Here is a 19,572-nt window from a genome sequence, read left to right as displayed (position 1 = left end):
TATTGCAGGGTTCTCAGGATCATAAGCTTCTTCTTCAGAAGATGCTTCTTTAGTACTGTTGGATGCAGCTTGCAATCCATTCAGACTCTGAGAAATCATGTTGACTTGCTGAGTCAATATTTTGTTCTGAGCTAATATGGCATTCAGAGTATCAATTTCAAGAACTCCCTTCTTCTGAGGCGTCCCATTGTTCACAGGATTCCTCTCAGAGGTGTACATGTACTGGTTATTTGCAACCATTTCAATGAGTTCCTGAGCTTCTGCAGGGGTTTTCACATGAAGAGATCCTCCTACAGAATGGTCCAATGACATTTTTTACAACTCAGAGAGACCATCATAGAATATATTTATGATACTCCATTCTGGTAGCATGTTAGTAGGACACCTTTTGATCAGTTGCTTGTATCTTTCCCAAGCTTCATAGAGGGATTCTCCTTCCTTCTGTCTGAAGGTTTGGATTTCCACTCTAAGCTTGCTCATCTTTTGAGGTGGAAGGAATTTGGCCAGGAAAGTACTGACCAGCTTATCCCAAGAGTTCAGGCTATCCTTAGGTTGTGAATCCAACCATGTTCTAGCTCTGTCTCTTACAGCAAAAGGGAAAAACATAAGCCTGTAGACCTCGGGATCAACTCCATTGGTCTTGACAGTGTCATAGATTTGCAAGAATTCAGCTAAAAGCTGATGAGGATCTTCCATTGGAAGTCCATGAAACTTGCAATTCTGCTGCATTAGAGAAACCAATTGAGGCTTAAGCTCAAAATTGTTTGCTCCAATTGCAGGGAGTGAGATGCTTCTTCCATAGAATTTGGAAGAGGGTGCAATAAAGTCACCAAGCATCTTCCTTGAATTTCTACCATTGTTATTAGGTTCGGCCAGAGAGTTGTGCTTTAGCTTCCCTTAGCTTCTTCTTCAGAGTCCTTTCAGGTTCAGGATCAGCTTCAACAAGAATGTTCTTATCCTTGTTCCTGCTCATATGAAAAAGAAGAGAACAGAAAAGAAAATATGGAATCCTCTATGTCACAGTATAGAGATTCCTTAGGTGAGTATAAGAGGAGAAGAATAGAAGGAGGAGAAGAGAAAAACTCGAACACAGAGAAGAAGATGGGGTTTGAATTATGAGTAGAAGAGAAGCGTTAGTAGATAAATAAGTAAATAGAAGGAGATGAGAGAGGAGGGGGGGAGAAAATTCAAATTTAATTTAAACTAAAAGGAAAAATATTTTTGTTTTTATTTTAAAATGTAGTTAGAATTCAAAAATAAAAAAGAGAAATAAAATTAAAATTAAAATTTGAAACAATTAGTTAATTAAAAAGAATTTTGAAAAAGTGTTAGTGATTTTCGAAAATTAGAGAGAGAGAAATAGTTAGGTGGTTTTGAAAAAGATATGATTGAAATAGAAAACTTTTAAAAATAAACCAAAAAGTCAAGTAGTTAATTGAAAAAGATTTGAAAATCAAATTTGAAAGGGTGAGAAGTTAGAAAAGATTTTGAAACTGATTTTTTAAAAAGATATGATTGAAAATCATTTTGAAAAAGATTGGAAAAAAAGAAATTTAAAAAGATTTGATTTTTGAAATTAAAGTTGATTACTTGACTAACAAGAAAATAAATGATATGATTTTAAAATTTAAAGATTGATCCTTTCTTAATAGGCAAGTAACAACTTGAAATTTTCTTGAATCAAAATATTAAGTGCTAGCAAAGAATTCGAAAATATGAAACAAAATAAGAAAAAGATTTTTGAAAATAAATTTGAAATTTTTGAAAATATGAAAGAAAAAATGAAAAAGATTTGATTTTTGAAAAAGATTTGAAAAAGATAGAATTTTTAAATTGAAAATTTGATTGACTCATAAGAAACAACTAAATTTTGAAAATTTTTTGAAAAAGTCAACTCAAATATTCGAAATTTTCAAACTTTAGACGCTAACAAATTGAAAATGGATATGAAAAATAAGAAAAGACACAAAACATGAAAATGCAAAGATCAAACAAAGAAGATCATCAAGAACAACTTGAAGATCATGAAGAATAGTTTCATGCAGGTGTTCTTCGAAAATTTTAAAGAAAAATTAAAAAGATGCAATTGACACTAGACTCAAACAAGAAACATCAAATTATTTTTGGTTTTGTGATTTTAAAAATTTTTTTGTATTTTTTGAAAATTATTTGGAAAAGGAAAATAAGGAAATTCAAAATTTTTAAAAAGAATTCCAGGAATCATGCAATGTTAGTCTAAAACTCCGGTCCAGGAATTAGACATGGCTTACTAGCCAGCCAAGCTTTCAGTGAAAGCTCCGGTCCAAAACACTAGACATGGCCAATGGCCAACCAAGCTTTAGCAGATCATTACATACAAAAGCTAAATTGCTGAGAAAGACAAAGAAGCTCTTCTAATGATAGTTGAAACCTCGGTCCAAAGGATTAGACATGGCTTAACAGCCAGCCAGGATTCAGCATATCACCATGAAACTCTAAAATTCATTCTTAAAAATTCTGAAGTCATAGCATAATTTATTTTTTTTTGAAAATTTTTTGAAAATAAAAATAATAAAAAAACTTAAAATTAAAATAAAATTACCTAATCTGAGCAACAAGATGAACCGTCAGTTGTCCAAACTCGAACAATCCCCGGCAACGGCGCCATAAACTTGGTGCACGAAATTGTGATCATCAATGGCGCCAACAACTTGGTACGCACAATTGTAATCTCAACTCTTTGTCACAACTCCGCACAACTAACTAGCAAGTGCACTGGGTCGTCCAAGTAATAAATCTTACGTGAGTAAGGGTCGATCCCACGGAGATTGTCGGCTTGAAGCAAGCTATGGTCACCTTGTAAATCTTAGTCAGGCAGATTCAAATGGTTATGGGATTTTGATAATTATGATATAAAATATAAAATAGGATAGAGATACTTATGCAATTCATTGGTGAGAATTTCAGATAAGCGTATGGAGATGCTTTTGTTCCTTCTGAACCTCTGCTTTCCTACTGCTTTCATCCAATCATTCAAACTCCTTTCCATGGCAAGCTGTATGTTGGGCATCACCATTGTCAATGGCTACTTCCCGTCCTCTCAGTGAAAATGGTCCAAATGCGCTGTCACCGCACGGCTAATCATCTGTCGGTTCTCGATCATGTTGGAATAGGATCCATTGATCCTTTTGCGTCTATCACACGCCCAACACTCGCGAGTTTGAAGCTCGTCACAGTCATCCCATCCCAAATCCTACTCGGAATACCACAGACAAGGTTTAGACTTTCCGGATCTCAAGAATGGCCACCAATAATTCTAGCTTATACCATGAAGACTCTGATCTTTCAAAATTGAGGATAAGAGATAAACGCTTAATCCAAGGTAGAACGGAAGTGGTTGTCAGGTAGGTGTTCATAGGTTGAGAATGGTGATGAGTGTCATGGATCATCACATTCATCATGTTGAAGTGCAAGCGAATATCTTAGAATAGGAATAAGCTTGAATTAAATAAGAAAACAATAGTACTTTGCATTAATTGATGAGGAACAGCAGAGCTCCACACCTTAATCTATAGTGTGTAGAAACTCTACCGTTGAAAATACATAAGTGATGAAGGTTCAAGCATGGCCGAATGGCCAGCCCCCTAAACGTGATCTCAGAACATAAAATTAGTCAAAGACTAACTAGAGATGTAAAATAAATCACTAAAAGTAGTTTTTATACTAAACTAGTAGCTAGGGTTACATAAGATAAGTAAATGATGTAGAAATCCACTTCCGGGCCCACTTGGTGTGTGCTTGGGCTGAGCATTGAGCTTTCATGTGTAGAGACTCTTTTTGGAGTTAAACGCCAGGTTGTAGCCTGTTTCTGGCATTTAACTCTGATTTGCAACCTGTTTCTGGCGTTTAACTCCAGAATAGGGCAGGGAGTTGGCGTTTGAACGCCAGTTTGCGTCGTCAAAACGCGTGCAAAGTATGGACTATTATATATTGCTGGAAAGACCCGGATGTCTACTTTCCAACACAATTGAGATCGCGCCAATTGGGTTTCTGTAGCTCCAGAAAATCCACTTCGAGTGCAGGGAGGTCAGAATCCAACAACATCTGCAGTCCTTCTTCAGCCTCTGAATCAGATTTTTGCTCAAGTCCCTCAATTTCAGCCAGAAATTATCTGAAATCACAGAAAAACACACAAACTCATAGTAAAGTCCATAAATGTGATTTTTATTTAAAAACTAATAAAAATATACTAAAAACTAACTAAATTAGACTAAAAACTATATAAAAACAATGCCAAAAAGCGTATAAATTATCCGCTCATCAGCGGCCCGAAATCGCCCCCTGCGTATTCTGTTATTTCTGCAGATCACGCAGGTCACGCGTACGTGTCGTCCACGCGTTCGCGTCATTCAACGATTTTCCTTGTCACGCGTTCTATGGTTCACGCATTCGTGTAATTCGTGCAGACTCCAATCCACGCATTTGCGTCAGGCACGCGTTCGCGTCGCTGTGAATTTTCCAATTCACGCATTTACGTGGGCCATGCGCTCGCGCCATTGCTCGCTGGTCATCTCCTTAGTTTCTTGTGTTTCTTCCATTTTTGCAAGCCTCCTCTCCAATTTCCATGTCATTCATGCCCTATGAATCCTGAAACACTTAACACACGGATCACGGCATCGAATGGGATAAAGGAGAATTAAAATACATAATTAAAAGTCTCTAGGAAGCAAGTTTTCAACCATGGAATGATTTTGGGAAGGAATTGTAAATACATGCTAATCATATGAATAAGTGGGTAAAGATTTGATAAAATCACACAATTAAACACAATATAAATCATAAAATAATGGTTTATCAATACTATTCCCAACCCAAAGGTCTGTAAAGCAATTCAGCTTAGGAGTGGAAAGACATTGGAGAATAACAAAGAAGCTAACAAGAAGCCAGCAGAAGATGATAAGGCCAACAACAAGGGAGATACGACAACTAGAGAAAAGGACCAGGAAGAGCTTAAAAAGAAAGATAAAGAGTCACAAGCTTCAAATAAGGGAAAACAAATCATGATAGAGCATCCACAAGAATAGAGGAAGGAAGTTAAACACTACATCCCTCATTAGCCATACCCTCAAAGATTGCAAAGAGAGCTCAATGATCAACAGTTTTCTAAATTCCTGGAAGTTTTTAAGAAGCTGGAAATTAATATCCCTCTTGCTAAAGCATTGGAGCAGATGCCTCTATATGCTAAATTCCTCAAGGAGCTCATCAACAAAAAAAGGAGCTAGAATGAGAAAGAAACAGTGATCTTAACACAAGAGTGCAGTGCAGGATTCAAAAAGGCCTTCCTCCAAAACTCAAAGATCCCGGGAGCTTCTTTCTGCCTAGCACCATTGCCAATATCATCATTGATAAGGCATTGTGTGATCTAGAATCAAGCATCAATCGGATGCCCTTATCCATGATGAGGAAGCTGTCCATAGAAGGAGTGAAATCTATAAGGATGACTTTGCAACTTGCTGATAGATCAATGGTCATCCCTAATGGAGTGGTTGAGAACCTTTTGGTCAAGGTAGATAAGTTCATATTTCCAGCAGATTTTGTGATCTTATATCTAGATGAGGAGGAAGGTGATTCCATCATATTGGGAAGACCTTTCCTGGCCACAGCAAAAGCCATCATCGATGTGGAAAAGGGAGAAATGACTCTGAGAGCATATGATGAGAAGATCACTTTAAATGTCTTTAAGGAAATCCAGCATACTGTTGAAGAGAAAAGCTACATGAGAGTTGAAAAAGAAGACTTGAATTGGAAGGAAAAGCCCAAGGAGGCAATCATCAGCTCACCTTTGAAGCAAAAGACAAACAGTGGAGAAGAACAAAAGGGGAATGAAGAAGCAAAGACTGAGAAGAGAAGGCAGGGAGAGATAGAGAAGTTGAACACTAGGAAGAAAGATCCTGATATAAAAACTGCTACCAAGAAGGGTGGACCACTGAAGAAAGGAAAGAAGGGCAAGAAACAGGTTCCACAAGGGTGGAAAAACAAGAAAATACCAACCGATGGATTCTCAGAAGGAGACAAAGTGAAATTGATCTACCAACAGTTGGAGACAGACACACAATCTGATGATTATTATACTGTTAATAAGATACTCTCGCTAGAGCATATAGAGATTGTTCATCAAATTACAGGAAGAAAGCTCACAGTGAGAGGGGACAAGTTGAGGCACCATAATCATCATCCACCCTAACAAGGAACCAATGTCAAGCTAGTGACAATAAAAGAGCGCTCCATGGGAGGCAGCCCATGATTTAATGTTCTTGCTTTTGTTTTAATTTCAATAATTAATGGTCTCTCTAGCATAAATTTGAACACTCATGGGAAAATTTGATTACAGCACATATTGTTTTGAAGCATATGTCTAACTCCTAAGTTTGGTGTGCCTAAAGGCACTCTAAAATGGTTTTTCGAGCATATTGATTATATAACCATTTTAGAATATACACTCAGTCATTCTATTAAAGTATATAGCCAAACATTAAGTTTGGTGTCCACAGATGCTATGAATTTCAGGAAAGTCACTTTTACTTAGAGATTCAAGTTTATGAAAGATAAATCATATCTGCATCGTTCTTGTGAATTTATTTTGCTAAGGTAGAAAATAAAATGTTCCTTGTAATGAATATACCAACCATAGCAGAAAACAAGTTTGGTGTTGACCAATTTTTTTTGTTTAAATTCAAAAATGGTATAGTTGGTTATTCATAAACAAGGAATATGTATCAAATTTTATTTTTACTTTTCACTTGATAAACACCACCGTGTTAAATCCAAATTTTAAGCTCACTATTGACTTGATTGGAATGGATGGGTATGAAGAAAAACAAAAAAATTGAAGAAAGGACAACACCATGCAAGTACGGGTGTCACAAGGAGGAAAAGTAAGTCACATGTGCTTGGGAATTGCTTTTTGGGAAGCAAAAAAAATCTGCAAAGTTCAGCACCCAGGAGACCGAAGCATATGCCCAAGGAAGAGGTGGTCCTTGTCCTCATCCTTCCTTACATGCACACCGTCCATTCCAATCCCCCCATAAACCATCCTGACCCTCCAACCTTCATTGAAGCTTGTTATAAATAGCCTCATTTAAACCATGCTACATAACTCAAGCTTCCACACAAATATTTCGGTTCCCTTAGGAAAAGGCCTAGCAACCGTGTTTTGTGAGATCCAAACCAATCTTGTCTCCTTAATATTTTCTTCTTGCTTCACTAGTAAGCCAAACAGTCATTCTAAGAGTCACATAAATCATCTCTCCCTCACCATTCTGCAAGTCTCCACTCGGCCTCATCCCTCCCTAATTAATGGCTTCATCAAGTTTTAGAAGAAGGAAAGGGAAGCAACCAGTCGAAGCTAAACCACCAACCTATGATGACAAAAGATTTAAGTCTCAATTTCATGAGTCACGATATCATAGGATGATGGAAGCAAAAGAAGTTATCCCAGAGATTGGTTTCCGATTGAGGGAAGGAGAATACCCCATCATGAGAAGGATAGTTACATAGAGAAGGTGGGAACTCCTGTGTGAACCTCTCACTGACATAAGTGCAACCATGATAAGAGAGTTCTATGCAAATGCCGTGAGGCCAAGCAAAACCAGCCCTCCTTACAAGAGCTATGTTAGAGGGATTGATGTGGATTTCAGCCCATAATCCATCATGAGGGTCTTGCAGATAAGAGTAATACCCTTTAGAGAACCTAGCTTTGATGAGAGAATGAAGGGTGAAAACGTTCTTGATGAGCTACTAAATGGTTTATGCTTGGAAGGCAAAGACTGGGAAAGGGATTCAGATGGAGAACCAAGCGATTTGAAGAGGATTGATCTCTTACCTGAAGCGAAAGGTTGGTATGAGATAGTAAGAAGATCCATACTCCCCACTGGAAATACCTCAAAGGTCACAATAAAGAGATCAATTCTAACATATTACATACTCAGATGAGGAGAAATTAACATCCCACAGATCATAGCAGAGAGCTGATAAACCCCGATTTCGTGGTTTATCTTGTGCTTATTTTAGGGGATTTTACCACCTTTTCCCACATTTATTCAATGAAATAGCATGGTTTTGTAATTCTCCCTTGAATTGTACTTAAGTGTAAAAACATGCTTTTTAGGTCCTTAAATTGGTGATTTTAACTCACTTTAATTCTATTTGATTCCTTGATGTGTTTGTTGAGTGATTTCAGGTTCATAAGGCAAATATTGGAAGGAAGAAATGAGGAGAAAAGCATACAAAGTAGAGAATGCATGAGGAAACAAGAATTGGGAACGCATCTTTGGGCGCACACGCGCATAAGTGATTTCACATGGAGACGTGCACGCGTACATACTGCGTAAGCGCGGATGAAGAAACAACCAATCGACACGCACGCACACATGGCGCATACGCGCCGATACCAGCACGTGACTCACTTAAAGGCAAAATGCTGAGGGCAATTTCTGAGCTGTCCACGCCCAAATCCAACTTGTTTCTGAGTGTATTTCATGCAGAATTGAAGTCCAAGCAAAGGGGGAGCAATTGGTTAGTCAACATGAGCCTTTAGTTAGTTTTCTAGTGAGAGAAGCTCCCTCTTCTCTCTAGAATTAGGTTAGGATTAGGTTAAATTGTCTTGGATCTTTAGTTAATTACTTGATTTCATCTTGTTTCTTTTACAATTTCTAACTTCTACATCTTGATTTCATTAGTTGCAAAGTCAATTTCTCATTTTTCTCTCTTGTATGTTGATGAACATTGTTAGACCCAATTTCCTTTTAATGCAATTCCATGTTTCTATCTTTCTTTTATGTTGATCTTGCTTGCTTTTATTGGTTTCTCGCTTATGAAAGTTATGGGTCTCCTTAATTTTAGCAGTTTGTGATGTTTACCTTTATTGCACATTAGGTGTTTGATATAATACTTCCTATAGTTTTTGAGTAGTTCTCTTGACCCTTGGCCTAGACTAAGGGGATTGAGTGATCTTGAGTCCTTGGGCTTTATTGAATTGGTAATTCCAAAACCCTTGGGGATTAATTTGATAACCATTAACTCTAGCCTACTACTAAGTTAATTAGCAGCTAGGTTGAGACTTATGGATTGATGTTGATCAAGCCATTTGATGTACTCCAAGCCTAGGAGTAGGCATTATGTACTTAAGGCTTTGATGAGTAGACCTAATGAACTCGGTTCCGCATAATTATCAATATTTGAATTGTTGACAAGGATAGTGATCTCAATTACTTAAGTCTTAGCCAACAGTCCTTTATCTTGCTTCCTTTAATTACTTGCTTGATTTACGCATTTTGTCATTTAATTTCTTGCCCTCTTATTAATCAAACCCCCTTGCATTCTCATAGCCAATAATTGACCACTTCATTGCCATCCTCCTGAGACGACCCGGAGTCTAAATACTTCGGTTAATTCTTATTTGGGGTATGTACATGTAACAAAACCAAATTTAATTTGATCTGAGGATTGTCTATTGGTTTGGACTATACTAACAATGGAATTATTTTATGGTATTCCAAACCGGTATAAATCCCAGCATCAAATTAATGGTGCCGTTGCCGGGGATAGCAATGGTGCTATGTTATTGGCTATTGTATATATTGTGAATAGCTTGATTTTTGGTTTGTTTGTTGGCTTTTGCTAGTTGTAGGACTTTGTTTTCTTTATTTCTTGTTAGTTTTGTGTTTGTCTTCTCTTATCACCATGAATTCTCATCACTTTGGCTATGAATGTGTTTCAAACTATGTTGTAGGAAATGGAAGCTTCAATGAGGATGTGCATCAAGGATTTGGAAATCAAGGATGGGAGGAGCCCCAAGCTTATGGACAACCTTCTTGGCAACAACCCCCTTCGAACTCTTATGGGTATAATCCTAATCCTAATGCATACCAATCCAATGTGTGTGATGACCCTTATTGTGATTGTCAACCACAACCACCACATGCATATGAACCCCCTCTGCAACATAATTTTAAACCACCTTACTCACAAGCTTTCTACCACCATTTACCTCCATATGACCCCAATCCATACCCACCATACCAACAACCATATGAACCACATCTAGAACCACCACCATTCTAACACCAATACTCCCATGAACCACAAAGTCCATACACACCACGTCAAGAATTTCACCAATATGAACCACCTTCCAATTACAACAACTTTCCCTCAAACAATGAACCTTCTCTTCCACCATCACCTCCCGATGAAGCCCTCTTGTTGGAATTGAGAGATCTCGAATCTCATATCTTAAGGCGACAAGAGGAGGATGAAAAGAAGTTTGCGGAGTTAAGAGCAAAAATGGCTATCATGGTAGAAGCCATTGGTAACATGGTCTCATCTCGCCTAAACCTATGCGATCAAGGTGCTCCCATTGTTGAATATGGAGAAGCAACCAAAGAGCTTAGTGAGGGAGTGAACTTGAAGCTCCATGGTGAGGAGAAGGAGTTAAAACAAGAAGTACAATGAGAGGAGGAGGTAGAAATTAGTGAACAAAGGAAGTAGTGGTTGGATGTTTAGGATATGTTGAGCACATAAAGGAATCTCAAGTTGAAGAGCCCTCTTCCACGAAGTTTGGAAGGGATGTTAAAGAGGAGAGTAATGTTGAAGAAGTGGATAGAGAGTCGAAGGAAATTGATCAAGAAGTGGATTCCATCATTAGTGATTTTTTGTCCACATTGATCAATCCCCTTGATGATCTTGTTGAGCCTTCTTCCAGTGAATTAAAAAGCAATGTTGAGGAGGACGTGCAACCTCCAAGGCATATTGTGAATGAAGAATTGGAAGAATTGTCCCAAGCAATAAGCCCTCCTATTTATGATGATTCCGAATCAACATATGATCCTTTTGAGCTTGATGAGTCCTTCCCCACTGTGCTTGGAATTGATGACGTGGTAGATAATAAACCACTATTTTATGGTTTATCTTGTGCTCAATTGAGTGGATTTTATCAATCTTTACCCACTTATTCATACTATTTGCATGTTTTATATTTTTCTTCCTAATTGAGCTATGATTGAAAACATGCTTCTTTGGCCTTACATTTGCTAATATTAACCCTCTCTCATTACCATTAGATGCCTTGATATGTGTGTTAAGTGTTTTTAGAGATTACAGGGCAAGGAATGGCTCAGAGGATGGAAAGGAAGCATGCAAAAGTGGAAGGAATACAAGAAGTTGAAGAAGTTGCTAAGTTGTCCAGCCTAACCTCTTTGCACTCAAACGGTCATAACGTGAGCTACAGAGGTCCAAATGAAATGGTTTCAATTGCGTTGGAAAGCTAACATCTGGGGCTTCGCAACGATATATAATTTTCTATAGCTGCCTCGAAGCCAAGTGACACGAACGCGTGGATCACGCGGACACGTGACCTGGCAGAAACGCAATCCACGCAAACGCATGGACGACGCTTCCGTGTCACTTTCCCGCGACCTGTACGTACCAGAATACGCTAGGGGCGATTTTTGGGCTGTTTTTGACCCAGGTTTCGGCCCGAAAAACATATATTAGAGGCTATAAAGTGGGGAAATGCATCCATTCATAAGGATGCCTTCAATGATTCACTTTTCATGATTTAGATGTAGTTTTTAGAGAGAGGTTCTCTCCTCTCTCTTAGGTTTTAGGATTAGGATTCCTCTTAAAGGATTTAGGATTTTAACTCTTCATCAGGTTCAATATTCCTTTTATTTTATATTTCTCTTTTACTTTCAGATACTTTAATGCTCTCATTGAATTACTTATGTTGCCAAATTGGCTTATAAACTCTTTATGTTTAGATTGATTTTCTCTTATTAATTCAATTGAGGTAATTTAGATTTATGATTCTTACTTAGCTTTTTATATTCTTGGCTTTAATTGATTAACTAAAAGCTCTTGAGTTATCAACTTATCGTGATTGGTTGTTATGTCGACTAATTGACTGGAATTCCACTAACTCTAGTCTTTCCTTAGGAGTTGGCTAGGACTTGGGAATCTAACTAATTAGTTCACTTGACTTTCCTTTGTTTTCGTAAAGGTTAACTAAGTGGGATTAACTTCCATTCTCATAGGAGTAACTAGGATAGGACTTCCGAATTTTCATACCTTGCCAAGGGTTTATTTTACAGTTATTTATTTATTTTACTTGTCATTTAAATTACTTGTTCCTTACTTTCAAAACCCCCAATTTACAAAACTCATAACCATTAATAAGAACATACCTCCCTGTAGTTCCTTGAGAAGACGACCGGAGGTTTAAATACTTCGGTTATCAATTTTAAAGGGGTTTGTTACTTGTGACAACCAAAACGTTTGTACGAAAGGATTTTCAGTTGATTTAGAAGCTATACTTACAACGCGATCATATTTTTATATTTCTTTACCGATAGAAAAACTGATCGTCAAAATGGCGCCGTTGCTGGGGAATTGCAAACGTGTGCCTTATTATTGGTTATTGTAAATATTTGTTGTTTGCTTGTTTATTTTTTTTTATTTTTGTTTTTTATTTTTGCTTTTTCATAAATTAAGAGGTTATTGGTTTTTATTTAGTTATTAAAAATTTTTTCAAAAATTTGTTCTTCGTGTTCATCTTAACCTTCAAGTTGTTCTTAGTTGTTTTCTTCGTTTTGATCTAAAAATTTTAAGTTTAGTGTCATTTTATTGTTTTTATCTTTCCTCATTTAAATCAAAAATATATTTTCTCTATATTTTTATTGAATTTTCGAAATTTCCATTAAAAAAAATTCAGATTTTGATTTTAAAATTTTTATCTTATCTTATCTTAGTTTTAAATTTCAAAATTCAAATATTTTTCAAAAATCATATCATTTTCAAAACCTTATCTTATCTTATTTCAAAAATCAAATTTCAATTTTCAATATTTAAATTCCAAAATTCAAAATCCAAATTTAAAATTTAAAATTTAAAATTTTAAAAATCAAACCTTTTCAAATTTTGAATCTTTTTCAAAGCCTTATCTTATATTGTTGACTTTTTCAAAAATCAAATTTCAAAATTCAAAATTTAAATTTCAAAAACTTTTTAATTTAAATTTGTTTTTATTTTCGTTTTTAATTTTTATTTGCTATTATGAGTTCTCACCCCATCGCTTTGAGTTTGGTCCCAATGCTGTTGCAAGGAATGGAAATTATAACAGGAACATGCATCAAGGTCAAAACAATCAGAGATGGAAGGAGCCACGAGGATCTGATCAACCCTTTCGGCAACATCACCATCCAAGATACTATGGACAACGACCATCCTACAATGCATGCCAAGACAATAGATATGGTGGACCCCCTTGTCGTTACCAACAAGCCCCGCCATATGCTTATGAACCATCTCCTCAACACAACTTTGAACCACCATACTCACAAGCCCCTTACCACCAAACACCACCATATGACCCTAACCTATATCCACCACACCAACCACCATATGAACTACACCCAGAACCACCACCTCAATATTCACCATCTCCATATCCTTATCAAGAAGAACCACCTTCCTATTATGAATCCTTTCTCCAAAATAATGAACCCTCATATCCACCCCAATCTCCAATGGATGACAAACTTCGTGGTCTTCTTCAAGGGGAAACGAAGATGCAAAGGAGTATACTGGAACTCACTACTGCCTTAACCGAGGTAGTAAATATAATAGCTTCCTGACATCTGAGCACTCAAAGTACTCCCATGGTTACATGTGGAGAATCAAAAGAAGAGTGTAGCATGAAGGAAACACTGGAAACTTTGGTGGACAATGAGGAACATGGCTTTGTATTGAAACAAGTGGAGGAAGCCATAATAGTTGCAGAGGAAGAAGTGGTTGAAGACTTGGGAGATGCTGAACCTCCATGGAAAAGTCAAGACATAGAGCCTCCTTCCAAGACAATTGCATTTGATGTCGAGGAGGGTGTACAACCTCCAAGGCATATCATAGTTGAAGACTTGGAAGAGGTTGGTCAGGAGATGGAGATTATAGAAGAAGAAGCACAGCCTCCCATGCCCTTGGTGAGGAATGAAGAAGAGATTGAATTGGAAGAAAGCTACCGAGAGGAAGAGGTTGATATTGAAGAAACTTGCAAAGAGGTGGAAGTTGTCAGAGAAGAGAACAAGGGAGTGGAGCCTGCAAATTCGTTAGAAATACTTTCCCCTAAGTTGCCATCATCCTTCACAATATTCAAGTGGGTAAAATTCATATCCCTTAGCTTTCTAATTCCACTTGAATATGGGCTACTGGAGATGGATGGTCAACTTAGAGCTCTTTGTGGCATTAAGAGTAAGAGGAAGATGGTTAGTGGTTGGAGTTGTCAACTAAGGTTCAACATGGTTGTGTGCTCAAAGTTTAAATGCAAGGGTTAGTGTAAAGCTCAACTGAATGGGTCTAGGAAGTTGTTTGGCCGCTTTAGTGAGAATTCAGATTGCTTGCTACCCGGATGGAATCATAATGATCAACAAGAAGACGGGTGCAAAAGCAAGGATTGGGACCCTGGAATTCATTATGGCAATCAACACTCTTGGGGCCTTGTCACTTGCTTTAACCTGCTTGAAGGCTTTCTACGCCTAGTTTGGGATCCCGGAGGCCATTGGAATTACAAACATTGGTAGGGATTCAAGGATCAGTACAAGCACAAGCCACCATAACAAAGAGCTCCCCAAATGTCCAACTTAAGGACTTTAACTAAAAGTTCTAGGTGGGAGACAACCCACCATGGTATGATCGTTCCTTTCTCAATTTTAATTTTATTTTGTTTTGTTTGTTTTTAGTTTTATTCTATTTTGTTGAACCTGGAATTATTCATAACATCCATATCAGCATTGCATTTTGCAGTCTGCATTTTTTATGCATAAAAAAAAATGCACGCGACGCGTAAGCGTCGCAGACGCGTCCGCGTCACAAGTGCATTAGGAAGAAAAGAGAACAGAGAGTCACGCGAGAGCATGGCTAGAGGCGTGCCTTTGGCACAAATTGATCCACACGACCGCGTCGCTGACGCGTTCGCGTCATGTGGGAAAAATGCCTCCCACGCGTCCGCGTCACCCACGCAAACCCTTGGCCCTGTGAAATCGACGTAAAAGGGTGTAAGGCAGTAAGTTGGGCTGGAATGGGGCTGGAACCATGCTAGAAGCACAAGCCATACCACACGAACACGTGCCCCACGCATCCGCATCGTTTTTCAAAAATGGCCATTCACGCGATCGCGTCAACCACGCGACCGCGTCACCTAGATTTTTGGCAAAATGAGTTTGAAACAGAGAGTTGCGCGAACGTGAGGCTGCACTCGTGCCAATCGCACAAATCAGGCCACCCGATCGCGTGACTCACGCGTCTGCGTCACCTGACCTTATCGCGCACCACGCGACCGCGTCACTCACGCGTCCGCGTCGCCTGCGCCGTACAACTTATCCAGATCAGCGCCAATTATCTTATCTTTTCTTTTCTAATCCTAATTTCTTCTTCCTTTTCTTACTTTCTTCTTCTTCATCTCTTCAAACTTCTCATCCCTCTTCACTTTCATTCTATTTCATTTACTTTATTTGCATACTTTCATTCATTGCATTATTTTCATTGGTGTTAGAAATTTATTTGGTTCATTATTTTCTATATTTTTGTGGATTATTATGGAATTGTTTGACAATTCATATTACTTCTTAAAGGGTTGCTTGCATGTTCAATTTAATACTTTCAATAACATATTCAGCATGCATGCTCTATGTTTGTGAAAAAGCCCGTATGGCATTGAACACTATTTTAAATTATTCTACTACTAATGCCTGTTATTTTTCTCAAAATCCCTTTCATGTTTTATTGATTAAATATAATTGTCAATACAAACAGAGTATCAGTTTTAAAGAGTTGGTAATCTAACTTGGACATTGAATGCTTGATCTATGCTACACATGCCTTTGCCAGCATGCTAATAAACATCTTGCATTTAATTGTTATTACATGAACTTGCTATATTTCCATTGATTAACTTTTCACATGTAGTCATGACCATGTGTTAACGTCATTCTTCTTTATTGTGCATTGATTACCACCTTTCCTGCTCTCTTCCTTGCTCTAACCCTTAGCTTTAAAAGTTACTTTCTTTTTCCCTTTTCAGTATGGCCACCAAGAAGGGTAAAGAGAAAGCTACTCCCTAACCACCATCAAGGAAAGGAACAAAAAGAGCCCCAGCTAAGGAACCATAACCCCCATCCACCTGCACATCTCAGCATGCACCGAGGACGGTACAATCTTTAAGTGTGGGGAGGTCAATACCGATCTCCATGGGTTAGTACTTTCTTGTCTCAACACCAATGTCTAAATTTTCTTTGTAGTTAGTTGTTGCATTTGCATGTTTGTTTGATTTTTGTGCATATTTGACGACTTGGTTGAAGTAATATTTTCTTTTTTTTCAAGAAACTTTTTAAAGTATTTCACTAATTTGAATAAAATTTAATGTTAAACTTGTTTGAAGAAATATTATACTGAAACATGGTTTAGAGCTCGAACATACAAAACCAGTGAGAATTTTGAGCCTATTTGATTGGTTGCATTTTATCAACCAAAATTCTGTTTTAGTATGTATTTTTCTCTCTAAAATTGTGATCTTTGTCTTGCTTAATTCTATATTTCCATGGTTTGATGTATGCATACACTTACATGATTGAGGCCTTTGATTCACTGAGCTTACATACCCATATGGCCTTACCTTTTCATTATTCTTTGTAAACCAATGTTGAGCCTATTATACCCCTTTGTTCTTTACTTTAGCACATCATTAACTCTAAGCGGAAAACAATAATATCCTTAATTTGAATCCTTGGTCAGCTTAGACTAGTGAGAGCGCTCATGAATTAAGTATGGGGAAAGTTGAATTTGGAAATATTTGGTTTGAGAATTGAGTATGTTAGAATTTTCTGAAAATGTGAAAAAAATGTTTAGGACATGATTCATGCATCCAATAATTTAATCATATGCATTGAGAAAAATAAAAGAAAAGAAAAAAATATATATATATATAAAAAAAAGAAAGAAGTGAGAAAAAGAAAAGAAAAAAAGAGTAATTAAGCAAAAAGGGGACAAAATGCCCCAAAGTAAGTAGTGAAAGCAATGCATATGTACTTAAGAATGCATGAATATGTGGAAAACATGGTTAATGGATAGTTAGATGTGGTATTATGATTACATGGATTGTCTAAAGTTAGGTGGAAAGTTTAAGTTAATTGAGCATTCAGATTTTAGTCCACTTGGCCAAATACAATCCTACCTTGACTCTAACCCCATTACAACCCTTAAAAGACCTCTTCATATGTGTATCTGTGCATTAAATTTATGTTGATTGTTAGATGAAGAGCAAGCCTTGGAAAGCAAGATTAGCAGAGAACTGAGAGATCGAACCTTAAACACCTAAGCGATTAGAGTACATACACTTCCAGTGAGGGTTCGATACTTGATTCTTTGTTCCCGGCTTTCACGAGCTATTTTCTTTTGCAAGTTTACTTGTACTTCATTTTTGTGATTTGAATTAGTGAAATCCAGTTCATATTTGTTCTTGAAAGATTTATTTACTTTTAACCAAGTAGGTAGAAACTTTTTGCATGTAGTTGCATTCATATAGATAGGTTGCATTTCATACTTTCTTACTTTCCCCATTCACCCTTATAGCTTCTCTTGAACTTAGCATGAGGACATGCTAATGTTTAAGTGTGGGGAGGTTGATAAACCACTATTTTATGGTTTATCTTGTGCTCAATTGAGTGGATTTTATCAATCTTTACCCACTTATTCATACTATTTGCATGTTTTATATTTTTCTTCCTAATTTTATGCTATGATTGAAAACATGCTTTTTTCGCCTTATATTTGCTAATATTAACCCTCTCTCATTACCATTAGATGCCTTGATATGTGTGTTAAGTATTTTCAGAGATTACAGGACAAGGAATGGCTCAGAGGATGGAAAGGAAGCATGCAAAAGTGGAAGGAATACAAGAAGTTGAAGAAGTTTCTAAGCTGTCCAGCCTGACTCCTTCGCACTCAAACGATCATAACTTGAGATACAAAGATCTAAATGAGATGATTTCAGTTGCAATGGAAAGCTAATATCCGGGGCTTCGCAACAATATATAATTTGCCATAGCTGCCCTGAAGCCAAGTGACGCGAACGCGTGGATCACGCGGACGCGTGACCTCGCAGAAACGCAATCCACCCAAACGTGTGGACGACACTTCCGCGTCACTTTCCCGCGACCTGTACGTAGCAGAATATGCTGGGGGCGATTTTTGGGCTATTTTTGACCTAGTTTTTGGCCCGGAAAACACAGATTAGAGGCTATAAAGTGGGCAAATGCATCCATTCATAAGGATGCCTTCAATTATTCACTTTTCATGATTTAGATGTAGTTTTTGGACAGAGGTTCTCTCCTCTCTCTTAGGTTTTAGGATTAGGATTCCTCTTAAAGGATTTAGGATTTCAACTCTTCATCAGGTTCAATATTCCTTTTATTTTATATTTTTCTTTTACTTTCAGATACTTTAATGCTCTCATTTAATTACTTATGTTGCCAAATTGGCTTATGAACTCTTTATGTTTAGATTGATTTTCTCTTATTAATGCAATTAAGGTAATTCAGATTTATGATTCTTACTTAGCTTTTTATATTCTTGGCTTTAATTGATTAACTGGAAGCTCTTGAGTTATCAACTTATCGTGATTGGTTGTTATGTCGACTAATTGACTGGAATTCCACTAACTCTAGTCTTTCCTTAGGAGTTGGCTAGGACTTGGGAATCTAACTAATTAGTTCACTTGACTTTTCTTTGTTTTCGTAAAGGTTAACTAAGTGGGATTAACTTCCATTCTCATAGGAGTAACTAGGATAGGACTTCCGAATTTTCATACCTTGCCAAGAGTTTATTTTACAGTTATTTATTTATTTTAGTTGTCATTTAAATTACTTGTTCCTTACTTTCAAAACCCCCAATTTACAAAACTCATAACCATTAATAAGAACATACCTCCCTGCAGTTCCTTGAGAAGACGACCCGAGGTTTAAATACTTCGGTTATCAATTTTAAAGGGGTTTGTTACTTGTGACAACCAAAACGTTTGTACGAAAGGATTTTCTGGTGGTTTAGAAGCTATACTTACAATGCGATTATATTTTTATATTTCTTTACGGTAGAAAAACTGATCATCTGTAGACTTCACTAAACCTGTCTATGATGAGAGTGATGGGGAAGAGATAGAAGAAATTGGTGAAGAAGAGTGTGAACTTGAGGAAGCTTGACGAGAGGTAAATCTCGAAGAACCTTGCCAAGTGGTGGAAGCCTCTAGTAGAGGATGGATGGGAGTAGAGCATGCTTTATCAGGATCTTAGGGAACTCTTCCACCTAGGTTGTCATCCAATCTTTCATTTGAGTGGGTAAAACTTCTAACTCTTCGCTTTATTATCCCTCTTGAGTATGGTTTTCTTGAGATGGATGGCCAACTTAGGGCGCTTTGTGGAATTAAGCGAAAGAGGAGGATGCTTAGTAGTTGGCGTTGTAAGTCTAGGCTCATTATGGTTGAAGTTTCAAGGA

At 37.3% G+C, this 19,572-nt stretch overlaps 1 non-coding gene across 1 annotated transcript; it reads left to right on the top strand.

Moving 5' to 3' along the window:
- Positions 1 to 370: 370 nt before the first annotated feature.
- Positions 371 to 474, top strand: LOC112781551 (small nucleolar RNA R71). Its single transcript, XR_003192323.1, has one exon. It is a non-coding gene; the product is annotated as a small nucleolar RNA R71 (small nucleolar RNA).
- Positions 475 to 19,572: the final 19,098 nt, after the last annotated feature.

Source organism: Arachis hypogaea, chromosome 19 (genome assembly GCF_003086295.3).
Source record: "Arachis hypogaea cultivar Tifrunner chromosome 19, arahy.Tifrunner.gnm2.J5K5, whole genome shotgun sequence".
NCBI lineage: Eukaryota > Viridiplantae > Streptophyta > Magnoliopsida > Fabales > Fabaceae > Arachis > Arachis hypogaea.
Note: the sequence above shows the minus strand (reverse complement) of the source record. Positions and strands in the feature narration are given on the sequence as shown.